This window comes from Sesamum indicum, linkage group LG4 (genome assembly GCF_000512975.1).
Source record: "Sesamum indicum cultivar Zhongzhi No. 13 linkage group LG4, S_indicum_v1.0, whole genome shotgun sequence".
NCBI classification, from domain to species: Eukaryota; Viridiplantae; Streptophyta; class Magnoliopsida; order Lamiales; family Pedaliaceae; genus Sesamum; species Sesamum indicum.
The window spans coordinates 6,377,529-6,399,076 of record NC_026148.1 but is presented as its reverse complement, the minus strand read 5'-3'; the positions used below and the strand labels follow the sequence as shown (position 1 = coordinate 6,399,076).

General features: G+C 40.2%; 1 protein-coding gene across 1 annotated transcript in view; it reads right to left on the bottom strand.

Moving 5' to 3' along the window:
• LOC105160133 overlaps positions 1–21,196 on the bottom strand; it is a 34,466-nt gene extending 13,270 nt beyond the window's left edge. Inside the window, exon 1 of the mRNA XM_011077400.2 lies at positions 20,948–21,196. The gene's annotated coding sequence lies outside the window, so the exon portion shown is untranslated. The remainder of the gene's footprint in view (positions 1–20,947) is intronic.

Below are 21,548 nucleotides of genomic sequence, written 5' to 3'. Positions count from 1 at the left end.
GATCATGAGACCAGCAGATACAGATTCAGTGGGAGTTCAGACGGATGAAACCGAACAGACGGAGATAGAGCCAGAACCAGCATCGGAGGAACCGATTGCTGAAAGCAGCACACCCTTGGCACTGGGTCGAGAACCGAGGCTGAGAAGGGCCCCAGATAGGTACTCCCCTCTCTTTATTACTTGCTTTTGTCTGATTATGGAGAACCCGAATGTTACGCAGAGGCAGTCAACGATGCCCACAAGAACAAGTGGGAGCTTGCGATGAACGACGAGATGAACTCATTGAAGAAAAACGACACATGGGAATTGTGTCAGCTCCCAAAAGGAAAGAAGGCCCTACAGAACAGATGGGTAAAACGACACATGGGAATTGTGTCAGCTCCCAAAAGGAAAGAAGGCCCTACAGAACAGATGGGTCTATCGAGTTAAGGAAGAATCAGACGAGAAGAAGCGGTACAAGGCAAGACTCATAGTAAAGGGATTCCAACAAAGATATGGTATTGACTTTACTGATGTTTTTACACCTGTTGTCAAGTTAACTACTATTCGTCTTGTGTTGAGCATGGTAGCGGCAGAGAACTTGGAGTTACAACAGATGGATGTGAAGACAGCCTTCCTACACGGGGATCTTGAGGAGGAGATATACATGGTACAGCCAGAGGGGTATAATGGAGATGATCAACAGGTGTGTCGCCTGAAGAAAAGCCTGCATGGATTGAAACAGGCTCCGCAGCAGTGGTACAGGAAGTTTGACAACTTCATGCTAGAGATAGGTTTCTCTAGATGCAATGCTGATCATTGCTGCTACGTGAAGAGGTTTGATGAGTTCTTTATCATTCTACTCCTGTATGTTGATGACATGTTGATAGCAGGATCAAATGTCAAGGAGATCAATAGGCTCAAGGATCAGTTGTCTAGGAAGTTTGACATGAAAGATCTTGGCGAAGCAAGGCAGATATTGGGCATGAAAATCACAAGGGACAAAGGTACTGGTAAATTGTGGTTATCTCAATCTGATTATATTGAGAAGGTATTATACAGATTCAAGATGGAAAATACAAAACCAGTTGGAACGCCATTGGGAAATCAATTCAAACTATCCAATAGTGATCCGCCCCAGACTGACTCCGAACGTGCAAAGATGAGAGTCACACCGTATGCCTCAGCAATTGGGAGCCTGATGTATGCTATGATCTGTACTCGATCGGATATAGCACATGTAGTGGGAGTAGTTAGCCGTTTTATGAACAATCCAAGAGTGATGCACTGGGAAGCTGTGAAATGGATTCTTAGGTACCTAAGGGGTACTAAGGACCGAGCATTAGTGTTTGGTAAGGGCAAGCTTACCTTATTTGGGTTTGTTGACGTTGATTTTGCAGGGAGTGACTATGACAGAAGGAGGAGCACTACAGGGTACGTGTTCACATATGGCGGTACAGCCGTATCCTGGGTTTCAAAACTGCAGAAGGTTGTCACACTGTCCACGACGGAAGCTGAGTACGTGGCAGTTACTGAGGCGGCTAAGGAGCTCATTTGGCTGCAACACTTCTTGGGTGAATTAAGGAAACCTTAGGCAGATGTGATTCTTCATAGCGATAGCCAGAGTGCGATCCATCTGGCAAAGAATCCCGCGTTCCGTTCACGGACAAAGCACATCGAGATCAAGTACCATTTCATCCGACAACTTCTGGAGAAGAAGGCACTGCAGCTGGAGAAGATCCAAGGAGAAAAGAACCCTACAGACATGCTAACCAAGGTGGTTGCGATGGAGAAGTTGAAGCTGTGTACGGCTTCGACTGGCCTTGATGACTAGAGTGGACAAACCCGGCGGTACCAAGAAAGAAGTGGAGAAAAGCTAATCAATCTTCAAGTGGGAGATTGTTAAGTTGTGAAGATTGATTTGACATGTTGCCAAAGATGTTGAAGAAGTCAAGGATGACCCGGTCCAACTTAGAAATTTCAAGTTGAGTTGGAGACTCTAAGTCAAGTCAAGGATGACCTGGTCCAACTTGGAAATCCCAAGTTGAGTTGGAGAAGGATAACCCGATTCAACTTAGAAATCCCAAGTTGAGTTGGAGACTCTAAGTCATGGCTATAAATACTACTCTTATTGTCATTGCTTGGTAGAGTAGAGTAGAGAGAAAAACATATAAGTTCTCTGTATAATCGAGAGATAAAAGAAAGAGTTGAGACGAGAGTGAGTGTTGTCTTTCACGTGTGGTGAAGACTTACATACTAGTGTGTGTGTGTTGTACTCCTCAATTTTCCTCCTCTTTGAGTGTTTTCTCCTGGTTTGGTATCGGCCCCAGACGTAGGATTTATATCCGAACTGGGTTAACAAATTTGTGTGTATTTTATCGCCTTCATATTCCAGCTGTTGTCCATCTTGACTCGATCTATTTTCTAACACATAAGACTTGTTAAGACGAGGGATAACCAAAGCTCTTGGACCTCCTCTACTTGGAATGATAAAATTTAAGTGGTATAAAATACAGATAATTTTAGAATAATTATTAATTTATGCATGTGATTTTAACATGGGTTCAAAATTATTGGATCTTGATATTGGACCTGGCCTAATTGAATGAAAGCTCTTGAAAAATGGGACCTGCGAAATACAAGGTTAGCACTCTTATACTTAAGTTAGTTCTGGATTTAAAAATAGATGAATATAAAAATAAATTATAACGAGAAATTATGATAAAAATGAGAATTTCATATGTAAGAGCATGAAATTAGAGGAGCAGAGTATCAGCAAGAGAGCTTCTCGAGTGTGAAGGGGGTTGTTTGTTGAGGGTACCTCCTCTTTATAGAGGGGGAGTCCATCTGTGCCAGGAGTTTCAGTGAGGGGGATCCGCATGCCTAGCCAGCAAGGCGGGATTCTAGAGGGCATAAGATTGCACCTTATCCATTCCTTAAGCAGTAAGTCTTCGGATGAAGGGGGGCTTTTGTTTGGTGAGGATTCCTATCCCATGAGGAGTCTGACCTCTAGAGGACACCTTCCTCTCTTGGGTTTGGACTTGAAGAAGGGCAGCAAACCTTCGAGCCGAGCCTTTGACTTGGGCTGAGCTCATAAGTTCATTCTTGGAGAACTTTCGAGGTAGGGGAGCCCCTCCTTGAGCTGAGCTTGGTAAACCTCCCTTTTGGGCTGGTCTTGAGAAAGCGGGTTCCCTTTTCGGGCTAGACGTAATAATTATGAGCTGCCTTGCTCCTGGGCATGCTGGCCTAACTTGGGTCCAACGTCTCTTCTTGGGTCAATCGTTCTTGGGTCGTGCCTATCATTCAATCTCCCCCACTCTAAGAAGGAAGGATGCCTCCTAAATCCTTAGAGTAGAAGACTTTGCTTCATCGAAAAGAAGGACCCGTCTACCTTTGTAAGGGAGGAAGGTATCCCCTTGTTCTTTCAGTGGAAGGTCTTGGTTATTTTTGGGAAGGGAGGACCTTCCTGTCTTAATATCGCGTCTGTCCATCTATCCAGCTGTTGTAGCTTCGTCTTATTAGGAAACGAGGTAGCAGCTTTTGTCAAGTTGATCTGACGGCTGCAATGATGGCGAGAAGAGCGAGTCCTTCATATAACTGCAACACGCACGTTCGATGGCCTCCCCTCCACGCGCTTGATAACTGCTCATTAGTGCTACGGTTAATAAAGACGTTGGTTAAAACCCTTTTCTCAGCAACCTCTTGAGTTCCCCTTCTTCTCCCTAAAAAAAGTTCCTATTCAAAGCACTAGGGCCTCCATCCAACCTTCGTTTTTCTCTATAAGTATCCCTTTCTCTTTTTCTTTAAAGTTTCTTTGTTCTTGAAAGATGTCTTCCTCTAGTAAATCTGTACGTTTCTTAAGGAGACCTTCCTGGGCGATGATCCCTCGGAGGCCACCTCCAAGAGAGCGGACCTTGTCCCACCCTAGAGGCTTGAGGAGGAGCTTAAGGCAGGCCATTACTGCCGCTAGTCGCCTAAGAGATGAGGATACCGATGAGGAAGAGGAGGGGGAGAATGAAAGGGAGGGTTCTTCCCCCGAGGAGGTGTAGGGTAAGGTCTCCACCAGAGGAGGCTGAGATGCCGAAATCCTCTTTCGTGGGTGAACCTTCTAGGTCCACTCCTAGGGGAGTTCCTCCAGCGGAGGAGGAGAAGGTTCCTCAGTTGTTGACGGACTGGAGACCTTCTATCTTGCGGACCTCCTCCATAAATCAACTCCTTAAGGAGTGTCATGTTCCGCTTGAGTTTGTTGTATATTCTCCTTCCCCCATTAGTCGTCCATTCTTTCTTCCCCCTAATTATTTATGCTTTTTTGCCGCCCAATTGAGATTAGGTCTTCGCTTCCCCGTTCCTCTTTTTTATTCCAAAGTCACCCTTATTTTCTAAGTTCCTTTGAATCAACTGGTTCCAAATTCTTTTAAAATTTTGGTCGGGTTCTTTATGGTCCTCGTTTTCATTGTTACTTGTAATTGTTCATGTCTTCGCTAAGTGTTATCGCCTTAAGAAGGTTGAGAAAGGGTTCTTCTTCTTCGTCCCCCATCTAGGAGTATCTTTTTTGCAGCTCCCCCATGCCCCAAAACACTGAAAAATTAGTTATCTTTTCATCCTCCCTCACCATGCTTGGTCTTTCCCGCAGCAATGGATCTTTGAGGCCCCTCTCCCCGCGCATGCAAGACCAAGGGCGGCGGTCTTGTCCTCCTTGCTAGAAGAGTTGAATACCTCTCCTTACGATTGCCGATCTTTAATAGATGAGAGGTTGTTGGGGCATTTTGGGCTAGCTCCCATGACAGAACCCTTGGGGTATTCTTTGGTATTTCTTTTTAGTTTTTGCCTATTATTACTTCCTATTTCATGTTTTCTTAGAGTGTTGATTCTTATTGTTCAATTTTGTGTACAGAACATAATGTTTAGCAAGCTGATAAGAGATCACGTGATGGGAGGTCGCTCTGGAGGGACCCCTAATCCCAAGTCCTCCAAGGGGGCTCCCGCCTCCAACGATTCAAAGGGTAAACGTCCTTTCTCCTCCTTCTCCCATGACCCGCCCCGCTCCTCGAAAAGACCTTGCACTGGCCCTATGGGAACACCTCCTTCTCGTACCTCTTCTATGCCACCACCTGTTCCTCCTTTCGAGGAAGTGGAAACTCCCCCCCGCCCGATCTTCCCACGCGTTTTCTACCTGTCTCCATAGTCGCTACCTGCTTGAATAGGACAAGGGGAAAACCGCTCTGGTGGCAGGCTTGAGGAGAGGGACCTTGTCTCCCGAGGATAAGCAATTATTCTCTCCTCTCTCTCGGGAAGAGCTAGATGGAATGAGGGTCCTCTACCTCTTCAAGGTATCTTCTCGCTTATGTCCTATGCTTTTTATGTGTATATTCCCTTCTAATGATTTTTTTTTTCTGTAAGCTACCTCAATCTATGAAGAGCTCTCCTCCAGACCTCAAGCAACCCCTCCTATTCCTTGTAATGATTCTCAGAAGCACAGACTAGAGGATAGGCTGGAGCGTTTAGGTAATGAAAATGCTAAATTAAGGGAGCTAAGAAGGAGGCAACATGCCGCTGTCAGCAATTGGATTTCCTCACTCTAAAGAGGGCAAAAACTACTTGGAGGCCTACTGGGAGAGCAACTTGAAGGAGTTCCAGGGGTCCCTGGAGTATCAGCAGGAGGTAGCTAAGATAGCAGGGCCCTTCTTCAAGTACGGTTTCTCGGCCTATAAAGAGTAGTTCCAAGCTCAAAGGGAGTACTTGCAAGAGGACTCGTTGGGGGATGTCCTTCGGGAGGACAAAGTTTTAGGAAGGGCCCTCCTGGAGGCCCTATCGAAAAATACCCTATAGGAGGACTATTTAGGAAAGGGTCCTACTGGAGGACCTATTTAATGATGCTCTATGGAAGGACATTTTAGGAAGCGGTCCTTCTGGAGGACGTATTGAAAGATGCCTTGTGGAAGGACATTTTAGGAAAGGGTTCTACTGGAGGACCTACTGAAAGATGCCCTACGGAAGGACATTTGTAGAGAGAGTCCTTTAGGAGGACTTAGGTAGAGGATGCCTTGTCTCCACCCTTCTTTACGAGCAATACCTCTTGAGGTTGTGAATATTCCAAGGTCGTGATAGTGGACGTCCTTCAGGGTCTTTCAATTCATAGGCACCACATCTTATTACTACTGTGACCTTGAAGGGTCATTCCCAAGTGGGATCCAATTTTCCCACCGGTTTTAGCGTATCTACCATCCGTAACACAAGACCACCTACTTGAAGGCTTCGTGTCTTCACTCTTCTGTTGTGAGCATTAATCATCGTGCTTTTATACCTTTGGGTCCAAATGAAAGCCTTTTTCCTCAGTTCTTCGACGAGATCCGAGTTTTCTTTCAACAACTTCATGTTATTTTCTTCTAAGAAATGTAGTATTCTGTGCGAGGGTACCCCCAACTCTTCTGGGATATTTGCTTAGGTCCCGTAGACCATGGTGAAGGGGCTTTCTCCTGTGAATCCTCTAAGGATCGTGCGATATACCCCTAAGACACTAGTTAACTCTTCTGTCCAATTTCCCCCGACTCATTCCAAGTGTCTTTTGATCCCTTGAACAAGTATTCGGTTGGTGACCTCTACTTGCCCGTTGGTCTGGAGGTGCGCTACTAATGTAAATCTCTACTTGATACATAGATTCTTACACGAGTCTTGTCTTTTATGGCCTTGGAATCGCCGATCATTGTCTGAGATTATTTCTTAAGGGAGTCTAAAGCAGCAAATGATATTTTTCCATATAAATTTCATAACTTCTGTTTCTGACGAGGCAACAGACAACTATTGAAGGGCTATCTTTTATACCTGAATAATGATAGAAGAGCTTTTGACATATATTAACCTTGGAGGCTTGGTCGGTATGACATGAATCCCCGGCTCCGATAGTACAGGAGTAGTCCTCAGATTTGAGGAACACGGCAGTCACGTGCATATGATGACTTTATCTTGAATTTGTGCAAGAGGTAATCGTCTCTCAAACATGGTCATCATAAGCCTTGTCTAGTGCAATCAAAACATGTAGCGAGGACGGTGAGTTTCAAGAAGAGGATCTGTCCCCTGTCAATACATGACAGAGGTATCTCCTATGCAGTTGGAGATACGTTTACGCTCTATGGACCTATGGCCACAGTCATTGGTTGAATAGGAAATAAGGTCCCTATGTTGAGCAATCTAACGTAACGTGATCTCAAGTATTAATTAAAAACACCTAGTCCAGGATGGGAGCCTACACCCAATTCCATGCCCTAGACTAAGGCCATGAAACAATAGATGGAAGGACTGTACCCGTATGGACTCGAGAGCCTAAAAGTTCATATGGATATTTACCTAGTCTCTAGTAAAATGGACCGTTGCTAAACGACCACCCATGGTGACGGGCTTTATTGATCAAGTGTTGATCGAGAATTATTAATTAAATTAGATTTAGTTAATAATAGTGTTTGACACTAGCCCAAGTCTAGGTGAACCTAAAGAGTCACACACAAATCACCAAGAAGGGACGAGAAATTAATTGAGAATTGATTCCATAAGTAATTGGATTAATTACAAATGAGAGAGATATTCATTGGATGGAGGAGCCCAAGGATGAATTAATAGAATTAATTTATATTGGGCTTGCCTTTATTATTTCATAAGTTGGACTTATTAAAGACTTATTGGGCTCATGTATTTAATTGGATTAAATATATGATAGGCTTAATTAGGTAGATTTTAATTAAATTAAATTTAATCAAAATTAGTTGGGCCTTGTATTTTATTTCAATAAAATCGGCAAGCACCCCCTAATTAAACACATTAGATGATTCTAGGAAAGGAAATAATTGACTAGCAATTCTCACTTTTGAAAGTGTTATGTTGGTCATTCTTTATTTGGAATAAAGAATATATTTGCCTTATGGATTATGGAATGAACCTAGACATATTCTAGTACATCCATACAAGGTATATATATTAGTTATTTGGAATAACTAATAATGTCACAACACAACACAAAAAATATTTTCCTACCCTAGAACCCTCAATTGGCCGCCCCCTCTTTCTACACATTTGGTGTATTTTTCTCTCTTATTCTCTTCTAGCAAAGTGAATTAAGGATCCCTATATTCCATTATAGTGTGGACGTGTCTTTAGAGGACTTCTATGTTGGAGTCTCATGTGAACAAATCAACAAAAGAAGGTTCGAAGTAAATAAAACAAAAGGGTAATCCTTGATTTACATTCCTTGCACTCCTCAGTTTTAATTTCACCATAAGCACCGATTTAGTTTTTATTGCTTATTTTATTAACTACATCGAATGTCCGAGAACTCCAAGGGTACACCCCTTGGATTCATGATCTAATTACATTGGTTTTTTAATTTATGAATTTTTTAATTATCGCTTCCGCTTGCGCATTCCCGAGCCAATACACTTCTCGCTCCCTTTCATGTGGTACCAGAGTCCCGTTCGATGTGGGGCTACAGTTTTATGTGAATAAGCTTGATAACATGATTTTTATTGCTTTTGAAGCATGTTATTTATTTTGCTTATTGTTGGATAATTATATGAGAAAATTAACTTGTTTAATTTTTATAATTTTGGGATGATTTAAGTATTTTATGAAAATTGAATTTTCTGGTAACATATTTGCTTTTTACTTCCAGTTTATTGTGTAGAAATAAAAAAAGAAATTAATACGTCGGCAGTGCACTGCGTGCGCATGGTCAGGCCCACGTAGGCAAGAGCCTGCGCTTAGCCTAACCAACACGCACATCGGAAGGCAGTGTGTGCATGAGGCCGCGCGTGCAGGCAATGGATGACTGCTTGCGCTGGGCTGCTACTATGATTCACAGACGATGGCTGGGCTGTTTTTTGCCGTTTCTTTCAAAAAATTGGATTTTCTGATTTTTGCACATTTTCTCAAAAATATTAATTTTATTGATTTAATTTTGTATAAAACTGGATTTTTTTTTGTGGAATTAAATTGCTTTAATTAATTTGGTTTGTTCTTGAGCATTGGATGCACAGAACTTTGTCATCCATTTAAATTGTAAATTTTAAACTTGTAGTTTTCTGCATATAATTATATGTCGTGATATTGGATACCATGTTGTCCTTTCTTAGGATATTAATTTTATTGTTTAGCATGATTAATTGATACTATGTGCTAGTTGAATGTGGATGGATGATCATGGAGCCCTAGACCGCATGTATGTCTTTATTTTTGTTGGGTGGGCCTGTGTGCCCTTGTGGTTTTTTTTTTCTCCTCTCTCATTTTGTGCCTTGAAATAATAAAGCTTGCTCTCGTCCCTACTATGTACGCCCCCGACTTCTGATCGGGGTTTCTTATTTCAATTGTAACTAGAGTAGTATAATTTATCCAGTGAGGTTTTACAATTTCTATGTAAAAGTAACTCTATGGAGATGAAGGCCCATGAAGAAGGAAGGAGTTTCAAGGCCCATCTATATGTTGATGGGTAAGTTACTATTATAATAGCATAGGGTCACCTTAGACAGTCCTTAGACTCATTGCGGGTTTAGTGAGTCGCATTGGTTGGGCTCGTGATCATCCAATAGGGGTACACTAGGTTACATTGCATACGATTTGTTTACTTAATACTTTAAATATTTGATATTTATGCATGCAATGCTATTGTGTGATGAGGTCTCGGTCAAATGCTCAATATTAACTCTCACTTGGTTAAATCAAGTTAAATAGGCCCATAATAGACTTGGATCGAAATGGTTTTGATCCGTCCAAGCCTTCCATCCACAACAATGTGGTGAGGAAGCTACCGATATCCAAGTGTGGCTCAGGAATCGTGGCACATTTAGGATAGAGGAAAGCTGCATCATTGTTGTGAATGAACATGTTCATCATTTCCCTGTCTCACGAGTCATAGGAGACGATGAATGAAATGTGATTTGGTTGATAGGTCGGGCCTAACACCGAGTAACATGATTTTCTTGGAATCCTCGGAATCATGTGAAGAGGTGAGGTAAAAGATCTTGGGAATCTCATAGAATGAGAATGATATTGGATACCTCCCATGAGGCTTTTGCCATGTGAATCGTAAAAGTGGGGCATAAAAAATTCGCTTGTGAATTCCAAACCCACTAGAAAGCGTTATTCCCGAACCCCCACTTGAGAGTGGTGGGCTTTCGTATAAATAGTGGGCTTTCGTAATATGGTAGGTTGGATGATGCTCCCTCGATAATGCTCCGCATGAAGGAAGTTTATGTTGTTTCTGATAGGCATATTAGATATGCCGCCACAAAAGCATTTTTCTAGACCAAACTGGCTGAAGAATCGTCTGTACAAAGTCATGGGGTTAAGATGCTATCCCTAATGGATAAGTTTAAAGATCTCAAAGCTGGGCTTGATAATGACACGTACATTAACGTGATCCTTCAATCACTTCCTCCGTCCTACGACCTGTTTATTATTAACTACAACATGAATGAACTTGAGAAGTCTATTCATGAGTTAATTAATATGTTGGTCCGATACGAGGCGATGACCCACAAGTCTACGCCGGTGGTATTGGTAGGAGAGGCTTCAACCTCCAAAGCGAAAGGCAAGAGGGCCGGACGCTGGAAGATGAAGAAGGGCAAGGGAAAGCTGTCACAGCCACTGCTAGTTATTAGTGATCATATTCAGATAGAATTAAAAATCTGTTATTATGTATCGAGCATGATCAAGAATATTATTTACATTCTGATTTTAGATAATGATGGTTATAAATTTGTGATCAATAAAAATAGCTTTTATTTGATGATTGATAATAACTCTCATCTGCTTGGTAAATTAGTCAATGGTCTTTATATTCTCCAATAGTCTCATTGGATTATGACTGCCCAACACAAATAAAAATTAGATGATCATGAGAATGGACAGTTAAGCCAAGCAAGGCTAGGCCATATCTCAAAAGATAGGATGAGGAAGTTGGTAGACTCAAAAAGTCTAGAGGTAGACGATTTGGACAACCTACCAACTTGCGAATCCTGTCTAAAAGGGAAAATGAGCAAGGAGCCTTTTGTTGGACAAAGTTTGCTTGCCAGCAGTCTTTTAGATTTGATCCATGCGGACGTTTGTGGACCATTAAATGCTCCAGCTAGAGGAGGATACTCATACTTCATAACCTTCATAGATGATCACTCACGGTATGGTTATGTTTACCTAATGAGGTATAAGTTTAAGGTCTTTGGAAGGTTCAAGGAGTACAGACTTGAAGTCGAAAACCAAGCTGGCCGTAAAATTAAAATCATTTGGTCTGACCGAGGCGAAGAGTATTTGAGTGGTGAATTCATTGATTACTTAAAAGAGAATGGAATTCTCTCTCAGTGGACCTCCCTAGAACACCACAGCTCAATGGCGTGGCTGAAAGGAGGAACCGAACCCTGTTAGACATAGTCCGATTCATGATGAGTTTTACAGAACTACCCCCATCCTTCTGGTATCACGCTTTTGAGACAGCGGCAAAACTACTTAACATGGCTGCATCTAAGATAGTGGCCCAGACGCCATATGAGATATGGCATGGCAAGCCTGTGATCTTATGAGTACTGGAGAGTGTGGTGTAATCCCGCATACGTCAAGAGGCTAGTGGGGGACAAACTAGATTAAGGGTTTAGTCTATGCAGGTTTGTCGGATATCTGAAAGAAACTGTGGGATACTACTTGCTGAATTTTAGGTGATCAGAGGCTTGGGAATTAAGAAGTTCAGTAGCTGCTGATTTGAAAAAGCCTGAAGACGAAGATGGAATAGTGCTTTGTTGTTATCATTCTTTACTTATAAAAACACGTTTTTAGCTCATGCATTTTCTAGTATCCGTTTTTTATTTTTGGGGCTTAGTCAGGAAAGTTAGTTAAAAGGCAGTTGTACCCCCTTTCTTCCTTATATATATATATATACACAGTGTATTTGAGTTGAAGAAGAGAGAAAATTAATTCTTTCTCTTCCAAGTTCTGGTTTTCTTGATTCTTGAAGTATCTCACTTCTTCTCAGTTTTCAATTTTAGCATGGTACCAGAGCAGTAACGACTCTATGGACCTTACTGCTTCAATTTCTTTTCCTTCTCTACATCTTGGGCACCATGGCTGACAAGAAGTTAGTTGATGGGGGAAAAGCATAAGACTCAAAATCTCAACAAATGATAGAAATTATGAAACTACAAGGAGGAGATCATCCTGGTATGAGTTTGGTCACAGTGCCCCTTGATGGCAACTATTATTTCACTTGGGCAAGATCAATAAAGATCGCTCTTGGGGCCAAACAGAAAGTAGGATTCATCGACGACACTTGCTGCAGACCATCACAGGACAAGAATGAAATTGAGTGATCTTACTGTTTGGCAAATGATAAAAGGCTCTTGGGGCCAAACAGAAAGGCTTGAATGATAAAAGGCAAATGTACTGTGACCACCGCAAAAAAATTGGTCACTCAAGGGAAAATTGCTTCGAGTTAAAAGGCTTCCCTAATTGATATAAAGAGCTAATGGATCAAAGGAACAAGAACAATAAAATGTAGACTAATAAGCTGTTGAATGCACATGTGGAAGGTGAAGGAAAAGATCCTCGTACACCTGCAGTTGCTAGAAACAAATTATCAAAACTCATCAGGGCAGAAGTAAAAAGGGCATTACAAGACCAAGATTTCAACCACAACCATCTCAATCTCACTCCAACAGAGGACCTTAACAACTTTGCAGGTACTTTCTTGCATAAAAAGGATCAGTTTCTTGATAACAATACTTGGATCATAGACAGTGGTACCTCAGCACACATGTGTATGAATCCAAATCTTTTTTATACTCTGCAAACGTTGAAAAACAGTAGCTTCATTAAGCTACCTGATGGGACTGCACACGAGGTAAGGCATACTAGAGACATCCATATATCTGAATATATACTTTTGAAGGATATCTTATATGTGCCTAATCTCAAATACAATCTTTTGTCCGTTAGTAAGTTGTGTGATTTAAAAAATTGTACTTTCACTTTCACTCCTTACTAGTGCTATGTGCAGGGCCCTCTGATTAAAGAACCATTGACAATAGGTAGGAAAATGGGAAGACTCTGCATACTTGAGCATCGAGGTTTGCACAGGAATCAGAGTTATCTTGGCCACATGAATCATTTCCAAAACTGTGTAGGGCCTTTAAACCATCAAGAAAGAAAGAAAGAACTTATGAACATATGGGATAATAGGCTTGGACATCCAAGCAAGGATGTCTCTCATTTACCTTTTGCAGTAGACAAAAATACACAACTTAGAGACTGTGAAACCTGCCCCTTAGAGCATAAGCTGCCTTTTCCTTTTAGTGAATATAGATCCAATGAATTGTTTGAACTAATACACGTTGACGTTTGGGGGCCTTACAATGAGTACTCTATTACACATTATAGTTATATGCTCACTATAGTAGATGACGATAGTAGGACAACTTGGATTTATATGATGCTTCACAAAACACAAGTTCAACAAAAGCTAGAATATTTTTGTAAGATGATTGAAACACGGTTTAACCTTAAAATCAAGAAGGTGAGAACTAATAATGGGACTGAATTTACTAATCAACAATTTCAAACATTCTTTCAAAGCAAAGGAATAATTAACCAAAGATCGTGTGTACATAACCCTCAACAAAATGGAATTGTTGAGAGAAACCATCAACATTTACTTCAAGTGGCAAGGTCACTTATGTTTTTAGCTAAAATGCCATCAGAATTTTAGGTTGAAGCATTACTTACAACAACTTATTTGATAAACAGAACACCCACACAAATACTAAAGTGGAAGACTCCATATGCAATGTTATATAAAAGGAGACCTGATTACACTCGTCTGAAAACTTTTGGATGCTTGTGCTTTACCACTAATGTCACTCCACATAAGAGAAAGTTTGAACCTAGAGCAATAAAATGTGTGTATTTAGGCTATCCACAAGGAAAAAAAGGCTATAAGGTAATGGATCTTAACACAAATTCAATGCATATTGCTAGAGATGTGGTGTTTCATGAAGGAACATTCCCTTTCCATAACATAAAGCCTGAGGACACTGCATGCCCTTTACCTGCCATCAACCAAAAAGAAGAAATAGAAGAAATAGAGACTGAAAATGAAACAACTCATCCATAGGAACAACCTACACTTAGGAGATCATCAAGGAACATAACTAGGCCTACCTGGATGAAGGATTTTGTGTGTAATGCTTACTCTGATATTTCTTTTGATAATTCTTTAAATTAGATACTTGGTTGCTTTGTGGAAAGATCGAATTCTTTACAGGAACCAAGAAACTTTGAAGAAGCACAACAACAGGAAGAATGGAGGGCTGCAATGAGGCAAGAAATAAATGCCTTAGAGAAAAATGGTACCTGGAAAATTTCTTCACTTCCAAAAGGAAAGAAAGCCATAGGGTGCAAGTGGGTTTTCAAGACAGAATTGAAGCCAGATGGAACCATTGAAAGGCATAAAGCAAAGCTAGTAGCAAAGGGGTTCAATCAAATTGAAGGAATTGAGTACAATGATTGCTTCACACCAGTAGCCAAGACAGTGACTGTAAGGGTGTTGCTAGTTGTTGCAGCAACAGGAGGTTGGTTCTTGCATCATCTAGACATAAATAATGCATTTCTCCATGACAATTTAGATGAGATGATTTATATGATCCCTCCATAAGGATATGAAATACCTAATGGAATGGTGTGTAGATATAGAAGTCCTTATATGGCTTGAAGCAAGCCTCAAGACAATGGAACAATGAGTTCACTGAAGATAAAGGTACTAGGATTCACTCAATCAAAGCAATGATTATTGTTTGTTTACAAAAAGGACTAGAACACAGTTTGTGGCACTCCTTGTGTATGTGGATGACATCCAAATAACTACAGCAACAAAGGATCACATAGAAGTAGTGAAGGGGTACCTAGACAACTTATTTACCATCAAAGATTTTGGGGAAGCAAAATACTTTTTAGGCCTTGAACTATCCAAAACAAAACAAGGCATAACTATAACATAAGACAAGTATACACAGGACATCATTAAGGATGTAGGCCTACATGAGGGGAGGTCTATCATCACCCCACTTCCTGCAGGTTTGAAGTTTTCCTCAAATATTGGAGAAGCAAAACAATACCCTTCCAGGTATAGAAGATTAATAGGGAGGTTACTATACCTTGGCTTTACAAGACCAGATGTCTGCCACGCAACACAACAACTAAGCCAGTATGTTCATAATCCTTGCCAGGAGCATTGGAGTGTAGCAATGCACTTAATCAGATATCGTAAAGGAAATGCCTCTTCAGGTTTGTTCTTCCCTTCCATTAATAACTTAGAACTGAAAGCTTTCTCTGATGCAGATTGGGCAGCATGTCAAGCAACTAGAAGATCTCTAACATGGTTCTGTATTTTCATGGGAATAAGTCCAATTTCTTGGAAGACCAAGAAGCAAACCACAGTTGCAAGGTCTTCTGCAGAAATAGAGTACAAAAGTATGCCAGCTACCATATGTGAAATCATATGGTTGAACAATTTATTCAAGCATCTAGAGATTGAAATTCCAACTTCAGTTTTCTTTTTTTGTGACAACAAAGCAGCAATACACATAACTGAGAATCCAATTTTCCATGAAAGGACTAAACATGTGGAGATTGACTGTCATGTAGTAAGGGATAAGTACAAAGATGTCTCATTCTTCCTACCTATATGGTGTCAAAGCAACAAATTGCAGAAATATTTACCAAGCCTCTACCAGGAAACTCGTTCCTGCACCTGCGCTCCAAGTTGAACTTGGTTAGTGAAGAAAGCAAGCTGAACTTGCAGGGAGGCTACTGAATTTCAGGTGATCAGAGCTTAGGAATTAAGAAGTTCAGTAGCAACTGATTTGAAGAAGCCTGAAGACAAAGATGGAATAGTGCTTTGTTGTTATCATTCTTTACTTATAAAAATGCATTTTTAGCTCATGCGTTTTCTAGTATCCATTTTATATTTTTGGGGCTTAGTTAGGAAAGTTAGTTAAAAGGCAGTTGTACCCCCTTTCTTCCTTATGTATATATACAAAGTATATTTGGGCTAAAGAAGAGAGAAAATTACTTCTTTCTCTTCCAAGTTCTGGTTTTCTTGATTCTTGAAGGTTCCCACTTCTTCTCAGTTTTCAATTTTAGCACTACTTCTATGATCCGTCTGAGCAAACGTTTTTATCTCAAGAAACATAGTGTTCTTGAAAAAGGATTTTCATGCAGATAGCCAACGCGATGAAGTGCTACTTGAGGAAACAGGTGAGGCACCTCAGTAGAATAATGAAACATCATTTAAACTTGTGTTTCCACTGATAGTGTTCCAGTCCTTCGTAGGTCGACTAGGGAATCATGACTGCCTGATAGGTACGGATTCTTGGGACTGACTAGTTAATTGGAAAATGATCCAAAGACATACGGAGAAGCGATGTTAGCATCGATTCAGATAAGTGGCTTGAGGCCATGAGATCCAAAATGGACACGATGGGTTAAATTCAAGTTTGGACCCTCGTAGACCCACCTAAAGGTGTTAAACCTGTTCGATGCAAGTGGGTCTACAAATGTAAGCTTGGAGCTAACGGAGAGGTTACAACGTTCAAGGCTAAGGCTCGTGGCAAAAGGATACACTCAATCACCCGGGGTTGATTTTGAGAAAATCTATTCGCTCGTAGCCATGGCCAAGTCCATTCGGATTCTGCTTGCCGTAGCAGGATGGTATGACTATGAAACATGACAGACGTTTTCACGATTTCATTGAGGAAGAGATCTACATGGATTATCTAGAGAGTTTCACTTCCGTTGGAGAATAGAAGGTCCGTCGTCTCCAATTGTCCATCTATGGCCTCAAACAAGCTTCCTGAAGTTGGAACACACTTTTTGATGAAATTATACGGGGTTATGATTTCATCAAAAATGAATTCGATCCTTGTGTATACAAGAAGATCAGTGGGAGCACGATTTCATACCTTGTGCTTTATGTAGATGACATCTTGCTCATTAGGTTTGATGTCAAGATGTTGGGTGACATTAAAGTAAGTTGTCTACACAATTTTCTATGAAGGATATGGGTGAAGCCTCTTACATCCTTGGCATCAAGATCTATAGGGATAGATTTAGAAGGATGTTAGGATTGACCCAATCCTCGTATATTGAGAAAGTCTTGAAGAGATTCAAGATGAAGAACTCAAAATGAGGATTCCTACCAATGAGGCATGGGATTAAGATGTCCAAGAAGTAGTCCCCCAAGATTGATGAGGAACTTAAAAGAATGTCAGACATCCCTATGCTTCAGCCGTTGGAAGCTTTCAATATGTTGTCCAGTGCACCAATCCCGATGTCGCGTATGCTTTGAGCTTTACAATTAGACATCAGGCATGTACTAGGAGGCGCACTGGACCGTAGTCAACACCATGCTCAAGTACCTGAAGAGGACAAAAGATATGTTCTTGATTTACAACGGTGGAGAATTGATACTGGAAGGCTATAGCGACGCTAGCTTTCAGTCGGTCGATGATGATGCCAAGTCTCAATCAGGTTTTTTAGTGAAGCTAAATGGTAGTGTGGTTTCTTGGAAAAGATCCAAGCAGGATACCACGGCGGATTCCACTACGAAAGTTGAATACATAGAAGCTTCAGAAGCAGCTAAGAAAGCGGTTTGGATGAAAAACTACATCCAAGAGTTGGGCATGGTACCTAACATTGTTGAGCCCGTAGTTATCTTCTGCGATAACAACGGGGCAATAGCACAAGCAAAGAAACCAAGATTTCATCATCATTCTAAACACATTCTTAGACGCTACCATCTGCTCAGAGAAATGGTGAGCAGAGGTGACGTCAGGATGGACCGAGTCAGCTCAGCTGAAAACATAGCGGATCCACTTACCAAGTCGATATCGCAAAGTACCCATACTCAACTTCTGGATAAGATGGGTTTGAGGTTGATGGGTGATTGGCTTTAGGTCAAATGGGAGATTGTTAGAATAGGTGACCTAAAATCCAATTAGATTGGCATACTTGTAACCCATTCTAACAATAACTTGATCCCATGTAATATTGTTTAGTGAATAAATGAGTATTCACATTGGCATTTCCTTTGTTGTGCTCATTATATATGTTTGCATTTCTTTTAAACATCACAACAAAGCCCATAGACCACTTTGACAATCGTGCAACAGTTAGACTGCACATTGAATGATGGTCATGAAATCAACTGTCAACGGTTGGGTCTGAAATGTTCCAAGTCGAGGACCTTGAGAATGGGCATTGATTGTTCTATGGAGACTTGGATTAAGAGTCACATTCATCTGATGAGTGTCGCGTTTCATCGGTGACAGATATGGGACGTCTATGCGATCTTAATGGGTATATTGGCTAGGTCTCGAATCGACTGAACTGACTCGCGGAGATCGTCATATGGAAGTCTTGGAGGCTTGGTCGGTACAACTTAAATCCCCAACTCCAATAGTACAGGAATAGTCCTCAGACTTGAGGAATCACGGCAGTGACGTACGTACGATGACTGTATCTTGGACCTATGTGAGGGATAATCATGTCTCAGACATGGTCATCATAAGCCTTGTCTAGTGCAGTTAAAGCATGTAGCGAGGTCGGTGAGTTTCAAAAAGAGGATCCGTCCCCTGTCAATGCGTGACAGAGGTATCTCCTATACACTTGGAGATGCATTTACGGTCTATGAACCTGTGGCCACAATCATTGATCGAATAGGAAAAGAGGTTCATATGTCGAGCAATTTGGCGTAACGCAATCTTAAGTATTAAGCACAGAAGCCTAGTACAATATGGGAGCCGACACCCAATTCCATTCCCTAGACTAAGGCAGGGAGATTGTAGGTGGAAGGATCATACCCGTATGGACTCGAAGCCTAAAAGTTCACGTTGCATATTCGCCTAGTCTCTAGTGCTATGAACCATTGCTAGACGGCCACCCATAGTGACGGGCTTTCTTGATCAAGGGTTGCTCAAAAATTATTAATTTAATTAGATTTAATTAATAATAGTGTTTAGCACTAGTCCAAGCATAACTGAAAGGTGAACCTAAAGAGTCACACACAAATCACCTAGAAGGGACGAGGAATTAATTCCATAAGTAATTGGATTACTTACAAATGAGAGAGAAATCTATTGGATGGAGGACCTCAAGGATAAATTAATAGGAATAATTTATATGGGGATTGCCCTTATTATTTAATAAATTAGACTTATTAATTAAGAAAGACTTATTGGGCTCATGTATTTAATTGTATTCAGTATATGATAAGCTTAATTATGTGGATTTTAATTAAATTAAATTTAATTAAAATTAGTTGGGCCTTATATTTTATTTCAATAAAATCGACCAAGAACCCCCTAATTAAACACATTGGATAATTTTAGGAAAGAAAATAATTAACTAGCAATTCTCACTTTTGGAAAGTGCTATGTTGGTCACTCTTTATTTGGAATAAAGAATACATTGCCTTACGGATTATGGAATGAAACTAGATACATTTTAGTACATCCATACAAGGTATATATATTTGTTATTTGGAATAAATAATGATGACACAACACAACACAACACAAAAATTATTTTCCTACCCTAGAAGCCCCAAATCGGCCAGCCCCCTTCTCTCTACCCACTCGGTGTGTTTTTCTCCCTTATTCTCTTCTAGCAAAGAGAATTAAGAATAACTATATTTCAATGTGGTGTGCACGTGTCTTTAGAAGACTTCTACGTTGGAGTATCGCGTGAACAAATCAACAAAAGAAGGTTCGGAGTAAATCAAACAAAAGGGTGATCCTTGATTTACATTTCTTGTGGCCTCCTCCATGGACCTCAATCGCTTTGGGCTTGCTCCTTACACTTAATTTATAAAATAAAATAAACCTCTCCACCTATCTACTCTCATTACAATTGAAAATAAAAAACACTCCAATCAGATGCTGGGGGAGCACATAAATAGGGAGTAAAACAAGCCTTAAATAACAAGGCCAAAAAACGAGAGAGTAAAGAAAATAAGAGGCATGCAGACCCCAACCCAATAGAGAAATAAAATCAAGCACAAGATCAAATAATACATACCATGTATTAAAGTATATGATAACTAATACCATATAAAAAAATATAACCGTACACTGAAAATTACATGTAAAATGATGCACTTAAAAATTGAATTTTAGTGCAACCCATGCAAAAACTGATTTTGGCTTGAAAACCTATTCCCAATTAATTTTAGCAATTTAATTCTAGTAAATTCCCAATCTCAATCAAAATTAGGTTTAGCTAAAACTAACTATTCTAGTAAATATGCGGAAAAATAGAAAAAAATAATTTTCTAAAAAAACAAAAAAAAAAAAAAAAGACCCAGCCATCACGATGTGTCCGACCAAGCGCACAGGCAACACTACAAAATAGAAAAAGTTAATTTTCTAAAAAAAATAGAAAAATACGGCCTAGCCGTCCAAGCGCGACCAACCAGGCGCACAACTCTATTTTTCTTAAGAAAAATTGATTTTTTTTTTTGCACATATAAAACTGAAATAACACAAAATCATGATTTTTCAAAAAAAAATACCAAATTTTCAAAAATACCTAATATTCAATAACTAAAGCAAAATTAAACATCTTCAATAACATATAATCATGAATCTAAAACCAAATCACATGCAGTAAAAGTCGATAAAACATGTTAAATATGCGTCCAACACATAAAAGATATTAATTCATAGCTATATACACCAATTAGGCTCTGAAACCAGTGAAAGAAAGTGGACCGACCCTGAAAAAGCGGCGGAAGCACGATAAAGCATAAAATAAAAGAAATTAAACGCGTTCATGGAGTGTATCATTGAATGTTCCCGGGTTACCGATGTATAGAAAATGCAATAATAAATAAATACTTTGAGCGATGGATAAAAAGAACGAGATGACAATATTTAAATGGAAACATTACCCTTGTCGTTTTCTTCGATCTGCTACACTTGTTGATTTCAATCTTCAAGATCTGTGCACGCTAAGCCTCAATATAGAAGCCTCTAAAGTCGTCGACACCACACTGGGAACGTGGGATTTGTCCTCGCTAGCAAGGAACAAATCTGGTAAGAGGGATAGAAAAACTATGCTGTTATTTAGTATTTTTTCCGATCTTCCTAGTCCTTGACTTGGTTCTAAATCAAGAAGAACAAGAGAGATAGAGAGGGATGGAGCACAAAATTTTCAACACTTGGGGAGAGAAAGCGGCTAGGTTTTGAGTGTTAGGGTTATGGAAGAGTTGGTATTAAGTTGGGAGCAAAGAGGGGAAAGACCTAGTCAACTAGATCACTTCCCTATCTCCACCAACTTCGAGAAAACTCCTTCACCACCCCCAAAATTCGAATTCCACACTCAAAAATAAAATCTTAGTAGTCATTTTAGTCTCTAATTTTACCTAGATAAGGTCAATATGGGCTAGGCTTGATGCATTTAGACCGGGCTCATTTAATTTGTCCCAACAATTAAACTGAGCCCAAATAACTAATTATGTCAGGCTTATTATTTAATCTAATTAAATAAAG